This window comes from Eubalaena glacialis, chromosome 1, assembly GCF_028564815.1.
Source record: "Eubalaena glacialis isolate mEubGla1 chromosome 1, mEubGla1.1.hap2.+ XY, whole genome shotgun sequence".
NCBI lineage: Eukaryota > Metazoa > Chordata > Mammalia > Artiodactyla > Balaenidae > Eubalaena > Eubalaena glacialis.
In genome coordinates this window covers 22,816,362-22,841,682 of record NC_083716.1, presented here as the reverse complement: position 1 = coordinate 22,841,682, position 25,321 = coordinate 22,816,362, and the positions used below count along the sequence as shown (strand labels likewise).

General features: G+C 39.4%; 1 protein-coding gene across 5 annotated transcripts in view; it reads right to left on the bottom strand.

Moving 5' to 3' along the window:
- The window catches only part of SORCS1 (sortilin related VPS10 domain containing receptor 1), a 559,510-nt gene that overhangs the window by 230,933 nt on the left and 303,256 nt on the right, over positions 1–25,321 (bottom strand). The gene's annotated exons all lie outside the window — the stretch shown is intronic.

Below are 25,321 nucleotides of genomic sequence, written 5' to 3'. Positions count from 1 at the left end.
ATGAATCCATTCTGAAAATCAGGGAAAAGAACATACCCACATGCTTCATTCTTTGCTCTCCTAGGATCATCATTCTGAGGAGTATGGTTTAATTTTACTTATATTAATGTTTCATGGTAAACGGACAAATATACCAGGGTGTATTGGGGAATACGAATAAAGTCTCAGCCACATGACACCTTGCTAATGTATTTGGCTATTAAAGCTTTCCTGGGAAGACAGTGGAGAACACCAGGGGTTTCTCTCCAACAGGATTTGCAGATTAGTGAAGTGACAGTTGCCTCCCAGCCCCTCTGCAGAGCTCTCAGGAAGATCGGGCGGGAGGGGAACATCCAGAAAAAGTGCCTCCAGTTAACAAGGAGATCTATCTCACGTAACATTTTTTCTTAGTTCCTTAATTATTTAATGACAGACACTGATCATCTCAAGTTGATTTTGAGAGGCAGACAGGGTGGATATGCTTAATCAAGCTGCCCCGGAGCATAATTACATTCAGTTGCTGCTTCTCCTCTCTTCTTTCCCTTCCCTCACAGCAGACAATATAGTAATGCAATGTTTTAAGAAGATTTTTTTCCCAAGATGGCATGGCAGTTCTATATCTTGGGCTGATTCCATTTCAAAACAAGTATCTCCGCAGCAGCAGAACTCATCCCATATGTTAAGAGAAAAGGACCTCTGTTCCACTTATTTATTGCCGTGCAATAAACTATATCAGAAGAGTGGCTAGAGACAACCATTTATTTTGTTCTTGGTTTTGTGGGTCAGGGATTCCGAAAGTGCTCAGCCGGGTAGTGAGTCTTAAACCCACTTGATGTCAACTGTGGTGGCTGGAACTGGAGGTTCCACTTCCAAGATGGCTTCTTTACTCATGTGTTGGTCTTAGCCTCTCTCTTTCTCTCCATGTTGAATCCCATCCTCCAGGCCCTCCCCATGTGGTTGGAACTTCACAGAGTATTACAGTTTCATGGTTGTTGGATTTCATAATTGGTGGCTGGCTTCTCCTAGTATGAGGGTCCCAAGAGTGAGTGTTCAAGGGACTCCAGTGGAAGCTACAAGGCTTCTTATGACTTGTCCTCAGAAGTTCTAGATGTCCATTTTGCCCCATTCTATTGACCACACACGTCACTAACTCTGAGTTAGATTTAACGGGAAGAGAAAAATGGACTCTGCCTCTCAAGGGGGGAAGGACATATGCACACACAGAAGGATGGCAAGAATTGACGGCAGCCATCTTGAAGATATATGACAACAACTATTTTCTGTACAATATGTCACTTATAGTTAAAAGAAGGGGGGTATGATAAAAACATTATTATTATATTCAATATGAATTTAAAAGTCTTTTCATAATCATAATACATCTGGAAATCAGACAACTTGAGGTTATCAGATTTTTCAGTGGGTTTCAGCTGTGAAATAGCTGTCACCTTAAATATCTGAAGGCTATAAATTCCCAATCTGATATCAATTCAAGGTGAATATTTATTGAAGCCTAAATGAATTTTATTGTTAGTCAGTCTCAGAGATATCAAGAGACCCAAGGTCAAGAAATTCTAGTTTGGGGCTTCCCTGGTGGCACAGTGGTTAAGAATCCACCTGCCAATGCAGGGGACACGGGTTCAAGCCCTGGTCCAGGAAGATCCCACATGCCATGGAGCAATTAAGCCCGTGCATCACAACTACTGAGCCTGAGCTCTAGAGTCCGCAAGCCACAACTACTGAGCCCACGTGCCACTACTACTGAAGACCGCACACCTAGGGCCTGTGCTCCGCAACAAGAGAAGCCACCGCAATGAGAAGCCCGCGCACCGCAACAAAGAGTAGCCCCCGCTCGCCGCAACTGGAGAAAAGCCCGTGCGCAGCAATGAAGACCCAATGCAGCCAAAAATAAAATAAATAAATTAAAAAAAAAAAAAAAACACCATTCACTCTAAAAAAAAAAAAAAAGAAATTCTAGTCTGTGGATTTTCAGGATACATAAATTGCCCGGATTAAATTATAGAAGAATATATCTGTTAAATATTCATTAAAATGTGCATAATTAACTATTCAATAAGAGAGCCCGTATCTAGGCATTACAATCCCATCATTTAATTAAGGATCTCATGCTATAAAAAATGAGTTTCTTAAGAGCAAAACCAGTTCTTGTCCCTTTATGTTCACAACAGAACCACCAATATCAATTACGACACAATCTAGCAATTGAAAACGGAATATTTATTGTTCTCTTGGGTCTTAAAATAAACTGACTGACTTTTTTAGGTAGCCTTGGACCAACAAAAACAACAGAAGGTCATTTGTGAATGGCTGAATGGTAAATGTGTCCCAGAAACATACAGCAAGTTTAATTTTCATTCTGCACAGGCTGGTGTAAAACCATCCACAATTTTCATTTTACGTTTTGTATTTTATATGCATCCCGCTGTGTAGCGCAATTCCTATGGCTACTAGGCCAACCCTATGAAACACTCAACTGCTCCAACTTACTACCAACGGGGAATCCACACTTTAAGAAAATACCCACAAAACCAGCCCTCTTGACTTCAGTGGTATTTTTCAGCCCCACGATTCAAAAGGAATAAAAACGATCCCCCAAAAGGGTTCAAAAAGAACAAAAATTTTGCCTTCATAGAACCTTTGCAAACAACATGATCTTTATGTATCTGGGCTAATATCTTTTATGTATCTAGTCACCACAGTTGCTCAGAGGTTAGCATCCTTAATAATCAGAATGATACCTAATCAAGGTGCTATCATGCAATCTAATTATAAAAGTTCCATTCTATTTTGTGACTATGTAAAAGCATTTTCCTATTGAGATTCATGTTTGTGATGGGTTGAATATGCCCATAAAGATACCATCATTTACAAAGTTGACTGATCTTGATTTAAGAGCTGCTTTGACCATATGAGAGACCGTTCACAGGCAGTTCGGTTTTCTCCGAATGGATCAGAGATGAGGTGAATATATGTCATATTTTGTCCTGTAGAGTCCTGGTTTCCTCCTACTGTACCATCATAAATATTATTACTGACACTCAGAAATATATGGTTTGGACTATAAATTATATGGTCATCCTACAGAGTGGAAGATTTCTTTATCTGAAACCCTCAGAGAATTCTTCCCAAAAGTGAATTTTCCCAATAACTGAGCAACTTTTAAAAACAGTGACCATGTTTAATTAAAGAAGAAAGTGGTATGTAATGTTTAAATGAAAATGACATGTATGTTATATACATGAGGTCCTACAAACTCATGGATAGACCACACCTTCCTTGACAGAATATACCATATATCATTTACCATTCCCTGAAATCCAGGGTCGTGAAAATACAACTCAGTTAATTCATCTGACTATAATATAGCAATGCTTTCTGGAACTACTGAAGTGTGCTGAGCTCTCCACTGAACATGAAATAGTTTTCTAGGTTCAAATCATTCCCCATACTCCACCCATTAATTCCATACTTTTCCACTGTCAGACAGGCTCCTACTAATATAATAGAAACCTCTTTTCCACCTTCAATCTAAGTAATTCTTCTGATGACATATTTTATTAAATTAAGAACACATTCTCAAAGTAAACCCTGTTCTAAAATCAATTTATGTTTCTTCTAGAACCCTCACTCAAATATCTTGATCACCAAATGAAGCCTTGCCTGTATAACACTGATGGCCACTTGCCTGTTCTCAGACAGTCTAGAATTTCAGTTGTGTGGACCAGCCTATAAACCTGGCAGGCTCTTCTTTGGAGCCCACACTGATCATCATGTTTTCCTCTGAAGGTCACATGTGAACTGTGTCAGGCTGCAGCTTAGTCTTGTCACTGGGGAGCCTCTCAAACCTGGCCCCTCCTCAGTTCACAAACAGCTGGTACTGAATCTAATTCCTTCAATTCAGGATAAAAGGAAGAAGAAAAAGAGTGCTCCTAGTGATAGGGGTGTAGGCTTTACGTTAGCTGGCAGGTGTCCAGTTTTTGATAAATATCAATGTACCAATGATACAATAACTTTGTTTCTTTTAAATTATTCATTTTATTTGCTTTGAAATTTAGTATTTTTTTCAAGTTTGAGTAAGAATTAACATGGGCTCATTGCAGAAAAGTTTGAAAAATGCCACCTCAAAAGTACTCAGAAATAAGAAAAGAAAAATCACTCAAACATCACTATGCAGAGATAATTGTCACTAACATTTTGAAGTTTGCTTTTACAATCTTTGTTTCCATGCATATATAGATACACACACATACATAAATGGGGGGGAGACGGAGAAAGACAGACACACAGACAGACAGACACACACACACACACACACACACACACACACACGGGGAGGAGGGGAAAGAGAGAGAAAGAGAGATTGGTTTACATAGCAAGAGAGAGTTCCAAGTGATACTTTCTGCTTTTTAACCTGCTTTCTCCACCTTAAAACTACATTGCAAACATTTTCCAGGCTATTAAATATTCTTTAGTATTATCATTTTTTATTGGCTACTATTGTAGCCAATTCAAATTCTATTGAATTTGATTGATGGAAACACCACTATGCAATTAATCCCTTATTAGAAGGTTTTTAAATTTCACTGGTGTACTCTTATGACCTCATGTACATTAATACTTCTGTACATCAACTATTATATCTTCAAGTAATTTCCTTAAAGTAGAATTTATGTTTCAAAGAATAGGAAGTTCGTTACCCCTTTTGATACATATTACCAAATGTTTCTCAGAAAACGAGAATACTAATTCATGGGTCCCTATCAGGGACATGGGAAGTACCTATCACCAACATTACCTTTTTTTTTTTTCTCCTCTTTCTTTATAATGTTTTCTAAGCTGACTAGGGAAAAAGGTATATTTTGTGTCAAGACACATTACTAATGATAGTGAATTTTTCTTTCCGCCCTCCCTCCTTTTCTTCCTTTTGCCACGTGTGTTGAGTCATTTGAATATCCTCATTTGGTAGATTGCCAGTTCACTGTTTTTCTCCATTTTAGATCATGATTGTTACTCTTTTTCTTATTGATTTATATATATTGCCATTCTTACTTCATAGTCTATTTGTAACAGTCTATTTATGCACATTTTCAATCTTCATCTAAGTTTCTAGAAAAAAGCAATAAAGTATCATTCTGCACATATTATACAGGAGTAGACATAGAAGACCCCAGATAAGCATTTCAAGTTTGAAGGCAATTAAGAGATTAAAAACTCTAAATCACACGGCACTTCAGTAATTGTGTTCCCTGAATAAAGGAGCCACAGAAAACATGATTTCTCCATTTTGAATCTATCATCAATTCATAGGCAAACCTTTCCTGTCATCCATTTATCATAAATTGTAAGATGTTAAAAAATACTTCACTTCACAAAAAAACCCTGCAAGTTAAGCTACTATTTAAGAAGATTTTATACATACATGACATTCTCATTTAAGCTTTACACAGCCCTTTACGAATGTTAATTAAGATATTCCAACCGGAAATTGAAGCAAACCACAAGGGAGTGAAATTAGGCAGTGAGGGACGTGATAATTTCTCCAAGACAATTTCAGAGCATTTTTGGCATTTGTATGGCTAACACCCAAGAACCTGGTTCCCAGGTCTGCCTTCTAAACATGAGACCACCAAACAAGCAGGTCTTCTAACCAGGGAGCATGAGCTCAGAGTGGTTATTAACCAACGTGTGTAAATTTGTCTAAAACACAAGAGAAAATGTCAACTAAACTGAACATTCCCTCTTTGATAGAATTTACATTGAATTCATAATTGAGGCACTAAATGGAACCTTATAAAGTCTGTCTTATCTACAGGATATTTTAACAAAAATACAGAAATACCCTCAACAAAATTCTTAGATTCGGCCTTCAGGTATTTCAAGAATGAATAGAAAAACATGACTTTTGAAATATAAAGGATTTTTTGAGAAAAATGTTTTCACTCCACTCTAGGCCAGATGTTCACCATTCAACCATTTCTTTCTTCTCTCTTTTTTTCTTCTAATTTATTTAAGTAAGTTTTAGGCACCAAGTGATAGCTATTGTACTTAAGACTGGGGATTAAATTATAAATGAGACACTGAATGCCTTACTACACTGTGAATTCTTCTACAACTGGCTCTGCCACAGAAATAAGAGGTAAAATTCAGTGGAAAATGTACGGTCGTACAGGTAGTAACACATACAAAGTACTGTGAGAACACAAAAAAGTACTTTTTTTCCTGTTGTTGGCATGAGGGAAGGAGCCATAGTGCACTGGATTCTACAATGGGTTTTGAAGGATGTGTAGGTATTTGATAGAAGGGGCGGGAAGGATTTCATGGCAGAGGAGTCAACCTCTACAAAGACAGAGAAGTGTGAACACACACTGCATGCTCAGGTAATAGTGTAACAGGGAAGAGCCAAATCTGACTACATGTTGGATCTGCTTCTTTTACTTTAACCTTTGCTTTCCGCTGTTTTTGTTCACTGAAAGGATACCGCCTCTACATAATGGCCTGCCTCGGAGAACCCTGCCCCTCTGCCTGAATGTTAAACCAAAGTGCCTTTGTTCAGGGAAGCATCCGGACCCTGTCCACCTGTGGATGGCTGCAAGAAAGAAGAAATGAACACACCCCCTCCCTGAGGCCGGCCATTTCAGGGGACATTTGCAAATCTTATGGGGCTTTTTACTTTACTTCCTCATCTCCTCCCCCTCTCTGTGCTATAAAAGAAACTGGCATCCAAACCCCGATAAGATGGTTATTTTGAGACTTTAGTCTGCCATCTTCTCAGTCTGCCGGCTTTCCAAATAAAGTCGCCTTCCTTGCCTCAACACCTCGTCTCCGATTTATTGGCCTGTCGTGCGGCGAGCGGAGCGAGCTTGGACTTGGTAACAATAGCAAGTTCCGCAGTATGCCAGTTAGGTAAAGTAGTCTACAGCCAAGTTAAAAGAGCTTAACTAGCCATGCAAAGGGGTTTTGACTTAAATAGCAAGGGAGTTTATTTATTCTGAGCCATACACACAAATTCAAGATTTTAAAGCGGGAAATAAAAAGACTACAGCTCATGTAGAATGACCACTTTGGAGGTGATATAGAAGTTGGATTAAAGAGAAGAGAAGTTGGAGGCAGGAAGCTCACTTAAGAGGTTGTTGCAATAGTTCAGCTAAGAGAAGTGTCAGGAACACACACAATCTTAGACCAAATAACAGTATCCCTGAAGCTGGGCAGTTAAGCGTTACCATGAGGAGTCCAATCCACCAGAATGCCAATCATACTTTATAGTTATTTCCAGCCAAATGTATAAGTACTGGAGATTCCAAAAAAGATTTTTCAGAAGCACACCCCTTGGGAAAAGACAGCTGAGTCTGACAACCAACACTCCTCAAGGATCTAACAGGAGAGAAGAATAAAGAAAACATGTCTCCCCAATTTCACACTTGCCAATGTAAATGAGCACATGTGCCTATTTAATGTTCAACAAATTCTCCAAGCCACAGAATGTGGAACTGCCACAAAGAAAACCATAAGGCTACAAGGAATCATTTCAGTGAGAGACTTTTTTCCTTGGCAAGTAGCACAGTGAAATACAGAGGTTAAAACTCCATGGTCCACAGGCTGACTCTGACCAGTCCCCAAGTTCTGTTTGATGTAAATAATGTTGGCCCAATTTTCCAACAAGGTCCAGATTGACCAGGACCATATTCCCATATGGTCATAATCAACAAGAGCTTTAGAGCTGCTATCTCCTATAGAGAGAGGTGGTATGATCTCTAGTTTACCACAATCCACATTATCCTCTGCTGCCTTCTCAGTACTAAAAGCTGGATCTGTTGGCTTTTGTCATTAATAAGAGAAAAAAAAATGCAGCATAACTTCAGACCTTAAATAAAAAATAAGTACTGCGTCCTTGTTGCTATTCAAAACGGGACATCAAACAACAAACTGAGAGGACGGAGATTACATTAGACACTGGGGATATTCCTCACTTCCCCCAATTCATAGGCTATCTAACTTTTTTTCTTTGAAATAAAACACCTGTGCCCAACGAATCCTTAGTCACATCTCCGGTTGCCTGTTCAAGCAATAGGTATTTGAATTGAGACTCCTCCAGGAGCTAAGAACACAGACTTGAACTTGATTCTCAGTTCTTATTACTAGTTATGTGACCTTGAGAAATCACTTATTATCTGATTCTTTATTTTCATGGCTGTGAAATGGAGCTAAAAATGCCCATTTCACAGAGTAGGTGTTTACTACGATTAAATGGAACCAAAGCACAGAGCTCAGCATTTTCTTAGCAAAATTCATAGTTGCAATATCATAAAGATTCAACAGTCATGCAAATTTGAGGAATAGTAGAATAAAGAAAAAAATTTTTAAGGTTTATTTGATTTACTAATGTCTCTGAAAAGCACATTTGGAAGCAAAAAGGGAGATACTTTTTAACATTTGCTGAATGTATTTGAAGACAAAATCTGTTTTTGTTCATGGAGCTTCTAGAGAACTAGGGCTCTGAGGAACAGACTTTAGGAACTACCAATCAACTGTCTACTTTGCTGGCTCACAGAAGACAGGTAACAGTTGTTAGTTCACTCTTATCACTGGCTCTAGGCTTTCTGTGGCCTTAGATGAATCTCATTACTTTGAAATTTATCTGTGAGAACAAGAAACAAAAGAATAAGGATGGGAACACTGAGGAAGAGATCAGGTGATGTTGCGCTGATTACAGGGCTGGAAAGAAGCTCAGGCTCTGATGACCCTTCTTGCTGGGAAAGATGACCAAAACCACATCGATTCTGAACCTTTAGAATAATGGTCTTTTCTGTTATCTTTGGCGTTTATGGGGAACAAGATGCTTGCTTCATGTACTCAAGTTATCCAACATGATTAAGTTAAAAAACATGCCACAATTACAGGACTAGGAGAGAAGTCCAGTGTTCCAAAGGGGAATGGTCTGTAAAGTGGGTGAACCACTTGACAGTCAAGGGGGAAGGAAGTGTGTAGTGAAATGGGAAGTATGGTTCACTTCTGCCGCTGGCTGGTTCTGGGACATTAGGAAAGTCGCTTAAAGCTCTCTGAGCGCAAATGTCATCATCTTAAAATACTGGGTTGGAAGAGAAAGTTAGTTTCTAGTGTCTCTTTCGGTTCAAACATTTTACAACTATTCTGGGGTGAAAGATATATTCTAATGAGGTAGGCAAATCAAATTTTATTGAATCAAATCCTTTATACCTATAAATAATATTACCTTTTCCAAAGATATCATTCTTCATCTTCAATTGATCTTTTCTTGGCACTACATCTTGGCATGTGAGTCTTAAGTTTTGTCCTTATTTAGCAGAATGTGCAAGGAATACATGTTTAAAAGAAGTCTGTGCTGTTTCTTTGTGTCAAGTGAATAATTTCTTAATTTACATATTGGCAGTTCAGGTTTTCTAAAATCAAGGTAAACCTATGGTAAGAAGGACGGCAGAAAGAAAGTTTGTGATAAGTGGAAGCTTTAAATCACAGAAACTTCATCATGCTTCTCAATCTAAGATTGCAAATTTTTAAGAAGATGTAGATCTTCTTGACATACAGTGTTTCTCACCAGTCCCTTTATCAACTCTGCTGTTTCCCTGAAGGTAAATTCTTCTAGTGCTGCATTATAAGCTTAAGTCCCACCCCATCCAGGCTCAGTTGCCAATGAAACCTATGAGATTATATTTACTTTTTTGAGCTAGAATGTAAAGGTCACTTTATTTATTAAAGTTCAGCCTTGAGCAAATATCTTTCATCACTTCTCCTGGAGAAAAGGGTAGAGAGAAAGAGAAGTCTGGGAAATAGAAACTATTACAGATTAATTGATCTGAAACTGAGTTCCCTGGATCCTCACCAAATTTAATTTGGCTCATCCATAGCTGAACCAGAGTTTTCGCTTCCAAACAAGAATAAATCTTACATAGAAGAGATAGCACCTTTCTATGATCAACTAACAACTGTTTTTCTCACTGATCTATCATCTTTAAGAGATTCGGTAAGATTATCTACCGAGAAAAACAGTGCCACTTTGTCTGGCTCTTTTTGTCTGCATCTAGTCCGTCAAACACCTCTGAGCATTTTGGAATTCGTAGGTGATAGGATCCAACCCAAATTTCCATTTTTCAAATATATCACTGAGCTAAAGGGCGTTTTGCTTTAAGACTAATTGAAAAGCAAACTACACGATGCTGCTAACTTTCAGAAATCTTGACCTGAAAAACACCCCATCTTTTCAGTTCATGGCACCTATACTTAGGCGAGTTTCCTGAAAACTGCACAGTTTTTCTTCTAAGCTCCGAACATAACCCTTTTCCAATTTAGTCTCTTGCTGAGGAGGGTTTTTGGCTGTGCCAGAATATTTGAAAAACAGAGGACAGGAACAAACAACCAGGTGCAGCCATGAATTTTTAAACCAGGTCTACTTAAAACACATGCAAAACAAAGCCCCCCTAAGCACCCTTGGGGTAAAACATCAATCTGAATATTATCCAGAATCATCTCTGTTAAGCATCTATACCAACCCCAGACAGATGGCCAATGTGCTCTTACCACCTTCAAGTCCATGCAGCCAGCCACTCCTAGTTGATGGCTTTTGCAGGCTGGGGCTCTGAGAGAGCAGTCTGGACACGAAGGGAACAGCATATCCCCAGAGTGGCACAAGGATGTAGAAAGTAAAGTGAAGCACACAATACTCCAAAAAACACCAAAAAACAAAAAACAAACTATGTATATAATTGAACAGTAGGCAAAGATTGGCCAAGAAATAAACCTATCTGCCACAAAAAGTTTACTTTACCTTTCTTTGAAATATGAGGTACCATTTCTTAAAGGTCCTGAAAGGGGAATTGCCTTCTGTCACTTTATTCTTCCACGTCCTGCAAGGAAGCCTAGGAGTCTTAGATTCAGGCAAAGATCTCTATGACTGAAGGCAGAACTATTACATGCATTTCCACAAACACAGCATTTGGCCTAAGGAATAAATCAGGCCCTATTACAAGGAATCGAAATTGTCTGCCTGCCTTATTTTGCTGCAACTTAGACTGAGCTTCTGATTTTGATGCACCATTGCAACTAGATACGCTGTCTCATCTGTAATCGACCTATAGTGAGTAGTATCTTCTAGCACTTTAGCTCTAAGCTATGGCTTCAATCTCTCAAGCAAGAAATGACAGCCTATTACTAAATAATTAAACGCACAAGTAGGACTTACATGCCATTGAAGTAACTGTTCACCTCCATGAATCATTTTGAAAATAAGTATTCCCTAAACAATACTTACATAAAGCCAGCATATGAATGCAAGACTTCCTAAAGGTTGGTATTGATATCTTGTCTTCTAGAACATTTCTAGGATGGTAAACAAAACCATAAATGAGGGGTTACCGTGTCTACATGTTGTAGTTCACCAATGAACCACCAACACCACAGACTGAGAAGCCAAAAAGTAAATAGGTTATGGGTCCATCCTGCGAAGAAACAGGAAGTCTCCCATGCCCCAGCAGGCTGGGTAGGGTGACCTTCCTCTGTCCTTCCAAAGCATACTGGGTGTAATGCTATCTCCCCAAACCAATCACTCAATGTTTTTGCTGGTGTTCTTATTGTTTGTTTGTTTGTCTCCTCTACCAGATTGGAGTATCGATACCAGATATGGAATCTTTCATCTTCCTCTACTGCCTTCTACATAGTAAGTTGTTAATCAATATTTGGTAGTAAAATGGATAGAAACATAACTTTTTAAAATTTTAGGATAATTTACCCATCAATTAACTCATCAAGTATTTAGATGAGCGCTAAATATCCAAATATGATTATATTACATATGTGTCACTGTTCATAATTCTAAGGAGAGCAGTCGGGACAAAGAAAGAAAAGGAAAGAGAAAAATAAGGAAGGAAGGAGAGTAGGGAAGAAAGGAGAGAAGAAGGGAGGGAGAAAGTCTCTAAATAGTACTGTTTGGTGCATTAAATTAAATTCCTGTATGTTCTTTATAATTAAACTATAATTTTGATTTTTTACTAATTCACATAACATCATATTTAAGAGCCCTTACTATATGCTAGGACCCGTTCTAAGGACTTTACACATATTAACTCATGTAAGGCTATAATTCTATCCATCAGCTACTATTAGTATTACCATTTTACAGATTATTATACTGAGACACAGAGAGATTAAGTGACCAGCCCAAGATCACACAGGTAATAAGTGGCCAGTGTCAACACTTTCACCCCTTATGCTATACAGCCTCATCTTGAATTTATAAGCATTTATTGAGGACATTCAAATTCCAAGTCACTCAGGCACATGAGGGATATATATGTCTAAGCCACTGACTCATAATGCCTTATACTGTCAGTTCCTTTACTAAGTACAGGTTGTAGCTTCTAAAATAGAAAGTAAGCATCCTGAGAGTAAAGACAAATTCCAAACAGGATAGAAGTAGAAGTAGAAGTAGAAATTGAAGTTCAGGGTTAGAAAACATGTTTGCAGATTGGGCAGTCATATAAAGTATGAGGAGATAAGGTAAGCTGGCTTCAGGGAGGATTTGCCTGTAGAGAAAAGCAGGCAATGAAATAGGTGCTCTGCAAAACTTGACTTTATACAGTTAAAAAAACAAAAAATGCAGAAAATGCTGGTGTAAAAGCAGATGGCACAGGAAGGAAAGAACTATCCTTCATTCAGGGATGATCTTGTCCCTTCTGATTAGGAAGACTGGGTCACCTCTCTTCTCACCTGATCACACGTGATGGCCTGTACATAGACCTTAGGCCCAGACCTCTGCTCACCAAAACGAAATCACCTTGCTTGCAGATTTAAAAGGAGACAATTAACCAACGTGCCAAGAGGTAAAACTCATGGGTCTAGAATAAGAGTCATATTCTTGATGAAACAGATTTATGAAGACACAATCATTCCTGTGAACACCGTGTCTTTACAAAGAAGTATATTTTATATTATAAAAGGAGCACGTATTTATTTGGAAAATATTGAGTAGTGGGGAAATATGCAAAACTGGGGCACCTATCTACACTTCTTAATGTATTTATTACAACAGGTTATAGCATTCACCTACGCGTGCACATGCAGAAACACAGTCTTCTGCCAGATTTTCACTCTCACAATACTTTGTGTGTTGGAGCGATTAGATTCTGTCTTCTTGATAGCAATGGCTGAAGGTTGTTAGAATCCAAGCTATTCTGGGTACTGGTAATGCTCAGTATCTCTTCCCCCACATCTATCAGCTCTTTAGGCCTCATTATCGCAATGACACATCTTGGCTTCTCTCCAGCTAGTATATTGTTTATTGATTGATGCGAATAAGGTAGGAAGAGTAGAACATTCTCTGAAAGTTATGAAGCACTGATAAAAGAGCTTCTGAATGCGGTATCTGTTGGAATTGTAATAGCTGAGGGATACAATGAGATAGATTACTGTGCATCTTCTCCCTGGCTACCAATCTAGGCTTGCAGCAGAGAATTACTGGAGAAAGTTTCCTATTACGGTTGATTTCTACAAGGACATTTTTCATATCAAAATCTCCAAACATCTACTGTACGGATGATTCCTGTGAGTGAAACTGACATGCAACCATTTAACAATCAGCGTATCTTACAGGTTAAATTTGAGGAGGATATGGGGCCAATTTGTGGGGAAGAGTGTCAAAAAATGAGGGCGTTTAGAAACAAGGGGTCTCGTTAGAAAGAGAAAGTTGGGCAAGGCGCAGGTTATTCAAACAAATTGATGGGAGAGAGAGAGTGGAAAAGTACTTGTTATAATTGCTGCATCAAAGAAAATCTCTTCTTCTTCCAAAAAGGAGAGGGTGTGCCCAGGGACTAATTCAGCAAGTTGCCACATCGGTCGCCGTTTGGATACATAATTAACAGCTGTGTTTATGGAAATAATCTCATGCCCTGGGGGAAAATGTATAGTGAAATATTGTTTTTTAGAACAGACAAGGGAGGATTATGTTTAGGAATCTGGACATCCGGAAACAATGCTTGAGAAGGAGAAACGTCTAGTTCAGTGATGTCATGGATCCAGCCTGCATGCTTCTTGGATGTCACCTGAGACAAGAGATGAAGGAAAGTACACTAGCTACACACACAGATCTAAAAACACTATTCTAGGAAAGCAAAACATCTTCAGATATCCCTGAAATCCTTCTGAAATCTAAGGTCAGGTTACACTATTCCCAGGTTCAGAGGACTTTTGTGCTTAAATCACCAAAGTCAAATCCTTCCACAGAAGTCTCTGAGTAAATGTTAAGTAAGTATAAAGAGTTTTTAGCAGTGGGAAAAGGGTTTTCATCTCAGAATCTCTGAAGGGCAATGGATGAATGAGGGAATTCTTGAAATTCTTCCGGGTGAACACTCCACCTGCCTCTGAGCCTTTTACACCAGGACTTTACGGATATAATGGTAATTTTATTCCTGGTTTTCCCCAATCTCAAATTTTCATATCTCAGTATGCTTGGATTTCTATTCTTTAATCAACTCCCTGATTCCAGTCTATTACAGGTACTTCTTCCTGTCTCATCCACGGTAGATAATACAGACTCGGTGTTTCCATTTGCTATGTGATTTCTCTCAAAGTCAGTTGCCTGGAGGATAGAAATGTATCATCTCTTTCAGAGGTTGGTCTCACGCTGCTAAATCCTTGCCCTGTCTGCACTCCTGCCCCTCTCTGACTCTCCAAAATGGATATCTGACAATACCCATCTTCTGTCTAAAATTTCCAATGTAATCCTGTACCTTTCAGCATATTATTTAACTTCTTTAGCATGGTACACAAAACCTTTCATGACCTGACTCCTGGCTCGCATAACTCAGTTTCCCCATCCACACTCTAAGTGACTCTCAGAAACTGTCTGCAAGCCCGTGAATGCTCTTCGTCACCACTGTTTGTTCAGGCAGATGTATTTTCTTATCCCCTCCACTAAGAGTAAACTGATCCCTCTTTATTTTCCTAATCCCGCTTAGGTATCACTTCCCTTGGAATGCCTTTCCTAACCCTCTGCCTACCTTACATCTGGGTCAAGTTCTCTTTCCATGAGCTTTTATTTCAGGAACGCTGCCTTCAGTGTGGCATAATTAGAAATTAAGTATTTACTATATGATATAATATGCATTTTTTACTAGATTGCCAACTATGGAGAAGGTGTATCCTGCCCATCTTATTCCATACCCAGATTATTACCTCACATATAGTAGACGGTCGATAAGTGATGGCTGAATCAATGAAAGAGCACGGTCTTGTCTGCGACACAGCCAGAAGCTTGGCACGGACCATAAAACCTTGACAAACAAGTTGAGTGGCCTGAAAGCCATTTGAAAACTCGTGCTAGGATGTGTCTCCCTTCTTCAGCTATATTCTACATTGCCCTTCCAAGCCCGTCATTAACAACCCCATCCCAGAGTGGGAACCATGTCAAGTCATCCAGCCCAGTGTCATTAGTGGAGGCATATGGTGGGGCTCTGGGCCGTGTTCCTTCTTAAACAGAAGGCTCTTACTCAACCTAGGAATGTCATACTGATAGAAACTGGGCCCATTTCTGTGGGGCTCTGTCATCCATTCTGGAGGTGAAAGGGAGGATGGAAGCAGGTGCAGAAGATGGTTCCTGGTTCTTGTTGTTTTTCACTCAGAAGGTTCCCATTTCTTCTCTGCTTCAGATACACTGGGTGACTCTACTCTGAAGAGCCTATACAGAACTTCAAATATAGCTATCACTCCAGCAAAGCTGCATCCCAGAAGTGTGAGAGAATCAAGCTAGAGTTTCACGGTCACGCGTTAGTGATAAGCAAATACCACCACCTGAAAGTATTACAGGATGGGAATTGGAAGCCAGGCAGGGAAAATTAATAGCAGTTAGAAAGAATGAGCCTCTTTCTCAGAGAGATGCTACAGGTTAGTATGAAACGCACTAGTTCAGAGGTTCGCAGAAGTCCTTCACTTTAATAATGCCTAATCAAAATATAATTATTTAAATTTAAGTCTTTATAAAACTTTCATTTCTTTCCTGTTTCAGATTTGAAATTCCTTTTAAAGTAGCAAAATGAAAACCTTAAGAATGTGGCTTTGAGAAAGTATTTATCCAAGGACAAATTCTTCTATGTGATAAGCAGAAGCAAGAAAAGCAGGTTACCGACAATAAATTTTTTTTAATTAATTCAATCAATAAAGTAAAGAAGATAGATATCACTTATATACCACAACCACTGCAAAGAATAATAACATTTAAACTTCACATAATAAAGGAAATAACAAATATAGAATACTTTGTTTAAGGAAGGTGAAGATACAATTTTGAAATATTTTAAAGTAAAATAAAAGGAGGGAAGACACTACTGTCTTCTAAAGATAAGCTTCAGTTATCCAGAAAATTCACTTAAATAGAGCACTAAAATCTCCTAGCATGATGCACCTACAAAACAACATTGAAATACGTGGATCTCTTAATGATCATATTATACTGCAGCAACCCCACAACACAGAAGTATACTCAGAATTAAAGCAGATATTCTGGGAAAAAATACCACTATTTCTAAAGATAGATAACCCATTATATGGGATATAAGTGCTCTAAGAAAAGGGTATTCATTTATATCTACTTTTGCAAACTAGTTCCTGGTTATTTCGTATTTCCAGAATGACCTTTCACTGATGCCCTAAGATTATGTGCAAACTATAAATATGAGAAATTGAACTGCAGAACCATTTGTATCAACCTTAGGATCCAATTGTCATAACCTTTTAAGCCTTCCTACACACTACAGATTTATCACTCCCAGGACTTCCAAAGGACCCGAAAAGGCATTTTATCTCAATATACAGCTTTTAAGTTCATTCACTGTAGTCACTTGCTAATGGACATCATAGCGGCAAATTAGACGAAAATGGTGTTTAGAGATAACAAATCAATTGGTTAGATTAAAGTATGTTATCCAACAAGTATCAGAAAGCCTGATAAGGATGCTAAGGAACTAACTGTGGAGATTTTAAAGGATTAATTTACTCCTTGAAGAGGTTATAGATCTTGGAATCTATTACCTTCAGGGCCTCCATGCAGAAAGCCAGCAGCTGCCAATTACTACTTAGTTTTACAAAGTAAAGGTCAGGTAAAGAGAGCAGATTGCAGTAGGCATCAAAGAAACTAGAGTATGTTAATCAGTAAAGACCCCATGGCATTTACATGAGATCTTAAGGTTACTATCCATTTAACTCATTAAAAAAAAAAAAAAAAAAATCCTATGACGCTAACTATTCCATTCCCACATGCCAGGAAGATTAGACAAGTTGCCCAAGGCCATCCAGCCTGTTGACTGGCTTGTCATTCAGAGTTCCCAATAGTGAATCATGCCATCAGAGAACTGATTTATGTGCCCATGTGGCATTTGGGTATGGCATTTATTAGTTTTCATTTTATTTTATTAGTACAACATATATTTTGCATATCACAATAATCTACAGGAAATAGAGAAAACAGGGTTTGATGGAGCCACCTCTACACTTGGGTATTCAGAACAATAGTGAAACTACAAATTATACAGCAAGCAAAGTCCTGTGGGACAAGAACCCATATGATGGGAGAGGAAGCCTTTTAAATAAAGAAGGAAACTCCACCTTCCCTATTACCCATGACAAATGCATAATTGCTTGGCTCTTTTCAACATCCTGTCCCACTCACTTAGTATCATGCTATAAGTGGAACTGAGACACTGTATTTTAATTTTCACAGTCCTGAACAGAATATGAATAAAGGCATGGGAGAAAAGCACATATGTTTACCATCCTTCTCTTGGAAATTGAGCACAATGAGATTAACTCAGGGGAACCCAACAAGCTTTCCCTTTTTTTCTCATCTTTAGATTACTTCTGTAGCTGCTTAGCTTGTACTGTAATGTAGGTCAATGACACTATCAGAGGTTTTTTGCTAACATGACCATCTGCTTTGGAAAAAGAAGGAAGGAAAGAAAAAGGCAAGGGAGACAGGGATTCCATCAGTTAGGAGGATGCAGGGCTGGAGATATTAAAAAAAAACAACTTTCTCCTCCTAATGTTTGTGTCTGGATAGAGACCAAACCACAACATTGAATAAGGAGCTGGCCCTTTTGAAAATGTAAACTTCTGTTTAAATGGCACTTAAGGCATGGTATAGTAAACTGTTTCACTGACTAAGCACTGAGACTCTGGTTGCCATCTCTACCTCAAAAGCCCTAAGGTCCTATTGCCTACCCCTCCCCTTTGGGCTCAGATGTTGAGTTTGCAGATCTAAACAAGAATAGTGATTTCTCTTGACTGCTGATTTCTGGCTGTGGTTTTGCAGGCTTTTCACTGAGACGTAAAAGGAGGTCCTGACCATGCAAAGGCATAAAGCCTCCCTGGAAACGTTCTGCAAGGGTAGTGATATTAGCAGCAATTGCCCTGGCCAGATTCCATTCCAAGTAACTGGATTCCACCAGGCAGTTTGTGACAAAAGCCTTTTCCCATGACGTCTTCTTGGGTTCTTTTGCCAGTAAGATACAGGCTGCTGAGCTCCAACTACTTTTGGGTTAAAATAGAGTTTCTGGAGCTAAGTCATTTGCAGAATATGCACAGCGAGGCCAGTCACCACAGCCTCCTTTGCCATCGGAAATGATTCCCCCATTACCTTACAGTGTCAAAGCATTCTTGAAGTCTTCCCATTTTCCAACATCCAGCTCAAAACTTTTCTCTTTCAAAGAGTCCTTCAAAAGCCTGTCCTGTAGGAATTAATCACACACTCTCTCAAGTTTCCTCATCATGGTGTTAATGCAGCTTTAGAATATGTAATTCAGCTCAATAAATAGGCATCCCTTTGTGTTTGTGATTTCCTGGTCCTTGCCACCATACAATGAGCTAACAGGACACGTGTTATTATCCCTATTCACAGATGAAGAAATACTGGTACCTAAAACTGTGTGGCTTTAGGTGTACATCAGAGAAGAGTATATTTAAGGCAAAGTGATGAATGATGACTTTTGTGAACGAGGGTGGTAATTAAAATCAGAAGACTCTGCCGTCTTCATCCTAGTTAGGGATCTTTGTTTTCTTTCTGAAATTCCCTCTGCACTGTAGGTGGCACTTTCCTTTTATAATTTTGCAAAAACCAAGCCCCCCACCTCCCCACAAGATGACTGAAAGGTGTAATCCTTCAGAAATCTGCTTCCTACTTCTTTTTTTCCCCCATACACATTCGTTTGTCCATACCTCAACTAATGCCTCTTCCATATAAAGCACACCCTCCTTCCCCATGGTCACATTTTTCCAAAAAGTTGTCTTGGAAATAACTATAAAAACATTGATCTTGTATATCTGAACCTGATTTTTCAAATCAAAATATCTTTTCATATATGATTACACTTTTCTCTTAATAATCCTAAGAGGCAGGAGAATGAATACTTTCTCCATTTTCCAGATGGAATAAAATGTTTGGGATTCTACTACTGGTTCTGAAATAAAACCACCTGCTATGCATCTCAGAACAAATGGCTCAAACCCCTCTGGGCTTCACTTTCTCCAAGACTGGTCCCGCTATTCATACTTGCCTAAAATAGGACCATCTGCCCCTTGTAGCAAAAGCTCCCTGCAACAGCAGGTATAGATGATCTCCCATAGGGGGAAAAAAATCTCCTACTTTGCAGTTGTTCTTTGAGTTTGCCCACAAAGGGCACATCAGAGTCGAAATGTCCAGTGGATTTTGAGTTCACAAAAGGCAAAAGCCTGGTACCTTGAAAGAAAATTTGTGTCTAGCACATAGTACTCAAGGCTATTCACCACGTGCTTTGTGTGTGTTGTTTCCTTTTTTCTTTTTATTGAAGTATAGTTGATTTATAATATTATATTAGTTTCAGGTGTACAGTGTTCATTTCGTGTTCACCACACCCCCCATCCGTGTTATCTTCCCCACTACATAGAGGAATACATCCTCAAGCACACACACCAGTGCCACTGAGGCAGGGATTTGGATGAAGTCTGGCTGCTTCTGGAGCCACGCTCTTAACCAACCACTCTTGAGCATTCACCTAAATGCAGGGAGGACAAACCTACAACATTCCCTGATGCTTTCAGCTCCTTTCCTGCTGCCACAGACAGTAGTCACACTGCTTCTTCTTGTTTCCCTACAAAACTTTAGAGCTAAACCACAAGAGCAAAAGGAAATAAAAAGGATATTGAACTTGTTCAGAGAAAAGCTGAGAGGTTTTGAAGCAGTTGTCCGTTTTACTGCCAGTTGTAACAAAAACAAGATGTGGGACTTGAGCCAAGTCATCAGACTCAGATTCCTTCTTTACATGTTTTTCTTCTAGCCGAGGCACACTTTCTCCCTTTCTTTCTTTCTTTTTTTTGGAGGGAGGGGCTATACAGTCAAAAACAAACAAACAAAAAAACCCCATAAAAACAAAAGAAAAAACATCCCAGACTAAAAACGTAAGTTCCTGGACATCAGAAATGAAGCCTGACTTTGGCCTTGGCACAGGGACAGAAGGTGCCAGGGATGGAAGAACTCACTCTTCTCTTGGCTGAGAGGCTCTGCAGCCAGGGTGCCCTTTTGAGAATACAGCGGGATCAGATCTGCACTGGTCTCCCAGGAAGGCTCTCTCCTCTTGCCAGGATCCCCTGGCCAACCCTGTTCAGTCCCACTTGTCACTGCAGGAATTTGAAAGACATGACAGCCAAACCACAAAATGGAGATGAGTGACAGCCATGCTTTGGCGATGCTGGGACAGAAGAAGCCTGTGCTACTGAGTACAAAGGAAGGGGCTAGAAAAGGAGCAGCTGGTGGTACCCAATCCATTTATTCTTCCACTCACTTTATAGCGTTCATAAACTCTCCTTCACTGTGAACAAAATCTCCAGAATCTGGTAGGTAGATCTGAGTACCTGGCCCTGGATGAAAGTGAAAGAACCGTCTCTGTGCATTCATGTCTGTCTCTTTCCAAACAGGAGTCATTTTTTCCTCTTGTTTTTTTTTAAAATTTCACTTATCTAGAGTTTGTGGGTGGGGAAGGGGAGGTCTCATAGACATGAAATAAAAAGTACCAATGTTCACTACCATCCTTCTTTCTTTTGAAAGGTGGCGAAGGTTCAAGTTCAGTGATAGATGAAAGCTCACACATACATGCTTCCTTAAAATTACCCTTTCCTTGGTCCAACCTCAAAGCAATGAGAACTCCTCTCTTCGCTCATCTTTCAGACCCTGACACGTCAGAATTTATTTCCAAATCTGTTTTTCAAAAAACACCTGAATTTTTTTTCATGTTCCTCTCTCATGGGATCTTAAAACAGCAATTTGTATCTAATAAGCCTGTGTGGGCTGCCTGCGTTTCATGCCAAGACAGAGCTACTTGCTGCGCAAAGGAATGAAACTAGAACTCGGGAATAACGGAGTAGAACTCTCAAAAAATAAAATTTCAAGAAGCCCCCTCCCTGAGTTTATCAAATATCTTTGAAAACACTGTGAAAGCAGCCTCCCACACCTCTGCAAAGTTACGTGGCTAGGAAGCAGCTCTCGGAATTATTTGTTCTAGCCCCTCCTTCATTCCCAGGTGGAAGAGTAGAGGGCACCATGCAGCCTGAACCTCATGCTTTCCTAATCCACTCCTAAAGACTGGGCTTCACCACTTCCTTAAATCTCAAAGATGCCCTGAATGTGTCTGTGTGTTCTGGACCTTTATCCCATCCAGTGGTCAAATGCATAACACAGCTGTCTTTCTGCAAGGGGAATAATGAACACAGTTTTAATGTCAAAGGTACAAATGGAGAGAAGCAGTCTAATTTCACATCAAATTTTCCACTGTCCAGTAGAGGGCAGCTGGCTCCAAACACATAACACATATTGTATACTTGTGTCACCAACACCAAGAGTTTTACCTACTTATTTTTATAAAGAAAAATGAAACCAAGAGATTCCTGGAAAAATGATACCTTACTATTAGGACAGTTCATCTCTGTTCAGTAAAGTGTGGCCCTAGGTCCATATGCAACAGAATTATGGGGGGATGGGGAGGTGGTACCTGCTTGTTAAAATGCAGATTCTCAGAGCTTGTGACCCAGATTTTCTGAGAAAACAGGCCCTCAGAATTTACATTTTTACAAACTCTCTAAATGATTCTTACATATGCCAAGGTTTAGGAGCCTCACTACTAATTTGGTCACTTCATTCCACGAATCTCTGAAAGGCAGGTAGACATATCCTTAAATATTTTCATATATAGTGAGAAATCCAAAGATATCAGAACATTCAAGTTACAGCACTCTTCTATAAATGGCTAAAAAACAGAGTCACTCTTACTGCTTGCTTCATTGAGCAGAAGTGAGTATCTCACATGCACCATTAGAAGAAATAACTGTGGCCGTAGGGAGATTATACTCTTTAGTTAATATGTAGGGAAGGTGAATGTTAACCAAGAAGCTTAGGAAAATTTCCATGTTGTCGAGTCCTCGTGCATGTACCGGCTACACTATCTGGACAACCCACTCTCTGAGCCTTAGTTTTCTCAACATTAAAATGGCATTTATGGTACTTACCATGATTTCAGAGTTTTGTTTTGTTTCCTTTCTGCATCAACTATCATTATGCATGGGAATGTTCTTAGTACATTTCACATATGTATATCTTACAGCTTACAGTTTATTACAATCACTGACTTGAGAAGCATGAACCATTGTTGTTCTACTACTTCTTTGAAAAGTGTAAGTCTGGGTTACTTCAGACACCACTTAAGAGGCTTAAGGGAGGCTTCTCATTCTAATTTAGGTCTAATTTAAACAATGTCCTTTCTAATACTTCCTTTTATATCTCTCTCTCTCTCATAGTTTTAATTATTTCCTTTATACATTTGATGTAGAAAAAAAAGAAAGAAAAAATTGGGGAGGGGTGCAAGAAGTTTATTCATGAGGGCCCATGTGTCCAGTCTTAGAATTGTAAATAATATTTTTCCACTGATGCTACAGAGGAAATTGCTTGGAAGAAAAGGATCTCTTTTCTAAGAAATTGAGAGGAAGCAGCGGCTCCTGCGGAAAAAGTGGGTGCCTAGAGATTCAATGACGGTACAGTATCTCAAAGATTAAAGGCAATGATGGAGTCACAAGGTCTAATCAGAGCTCATGAATAAAGCCGTGCAAGGGGAAGAACGCACCCATGACAGCGTGTGCATGCAGTGACAGGAGGACGATTTCTCAGTGGTGATTTCTCCAAGGAGCATCGCTCAGGACAATCTACCTCTAAGCAGGTCCTGTACCAAACATTGGACGATTATCTTGTTCTTCCTGTCACTGGTCACAGGTGTGATGGTGGGATAGGTGTAGTTCTTTTTTTCCTTTTTTTTTTATACATTTATTTATTTATTTTTAGCTGCATTGGGTCTTCGTTGCTGCGTGTGAGCTCTCTCTAGTTGCAGCGAGTGCGGGCTACTCTTCCTTGTGGTGCGCAGGCTCAGTAGTTGTGGCTCACGGGCTTAGTTGCTCCGCAGCATGTGGGATCTTCCCGGACCAGGGCTTGAACCCGTGTCCCCTGCATTGGCAGGCGGATTCTTAACCACTGTGCCATCAGGGAAGTCCCAGGGATAGGTGTATTTCTGATCTGCATTCCCTTTAGTGGAAAATAACAACCCAGAGTATTCAAATACATACTGTGAGTAAATACAGATGGCCTACTGGGTCCCCAGGGAAGCTCAGAGCCCGGGTGAGGGATAGTGTCCGTTATAGGAATGTCATGACAAAGGTGGAAAGTACTATGAGGGTCACTGCCCATCCTCCTGCCACAGCAAATCTATCCTAATTATTGTTGGCAGCTCTAATCTTAGAAATATTAAGGAAGAAAAATATTCCTGAACTTCCTTTTACTTATTTATTTATCCATTCATTAATTTATTCTTTTTTTTTTTTAGCAAGTATTGACTGAGTTCTTCCTGGGATCCAGTACTGGAACCTGGGGTTAAAATGAGGTTTCCTTGGGACTCTCTATATGGAATCTTTTTCAGATTTTTAAAGACACCAGGCTTATCCTGTAAAGCTGTCAAGGCTGTTATCAAGAAATGATAAGCGGGAGGCTGGATGATTTTATACAAGCTGACTTAAAATGTGACACGTGGTTTGCCTTTACATTTTCTCTGTGCTTTACTTTTTATCTGAGATTATATAATTCATATTTAAAACATGAAATTTATTAAAGGTCTATAGAGGAATCAGCACTTAGCCTCAAGAACACTAGTAAAATGTAACCCTCCCAGACAAGAAAACTGGAGCAATGTTTGAAAAACGGTAAACTAAGAGAGAAGAAACATAGACCTGAAATGCAAAGACTGGCTTCTAGTTAAAGACCACTAGCCACTAACTAGGTCTCAGGTATAAAATACCACAAACTCTCCTACCCACCTTACAGAGTTTTTGTAAGGATGAGATGATTACACACACACACACACACACACACACACACACACACACATTTATGTAAACATTTTGAAAATATATTGTTTTAAATATATAAGGTGGTCTCGTTACTCCCTCTTTCATATAAATGAGCTTTGGGAGGGAAGGAAGGAAAGAAAGATGGAAGGAAAGAAGGGAAGAAAGGAAGGAGGGAGAGAAGAAGGGATGGGAAGAAGAAGAAACAAACTAAGCAGTTGTGGCCAGGTAATATCCAGTTTCAACACTGCTCTCTCCCACATATTTATTTCAGAGTTCTTTGTAATTCCCCTGAGTTGGGTTTGTATGGGAGGAACATAATGAACCATGGGCGAATCTTTGTATTTGTAATAAATGGAGCCAAATGGTTTGGGTTGGATAATCTTCTGGGCTTTATCATATGAGCTTAACCAGCTCCCACTGGTTGCTGGGAAATGGGATGCTGACATGGACCTCCAGGTAGCCAGATGACTCCCACTCACCGCGCTACACTCTCAGGCTCTACCAAGACCTGTGGGGTGGGAAGAACGAAGTGTTGTGGCTCCTGGGAAATTTTAAGCCCTCATACAAGTATAATCTTCACAAGTCTATAAAATTTCAACTAGTAAAGACGGGAAAATGGGGGAGGCTAATAAAACTGCAGGAACCGTTTTCTCTGCAGATCAAAGACTTAATTGCATTATCTCAGTCTGGTTGTTCTCACTAATGGTGCAGGGAGAAGGTGGGAGCAAGAGGCTATTTCTACAAGAAGAGGATGGTGCTTTCTGTCCAACTTCAACCTGCTTAGATGTGGAATTTTAAACTAAGCAGGGAAAGGCAAATTTCAAGCTCCATTCACTTTTAGCAAATGGGGACTTCTTGTCTCAATGTGAGTACAGAGAGACTTGTTCCTGGGCCA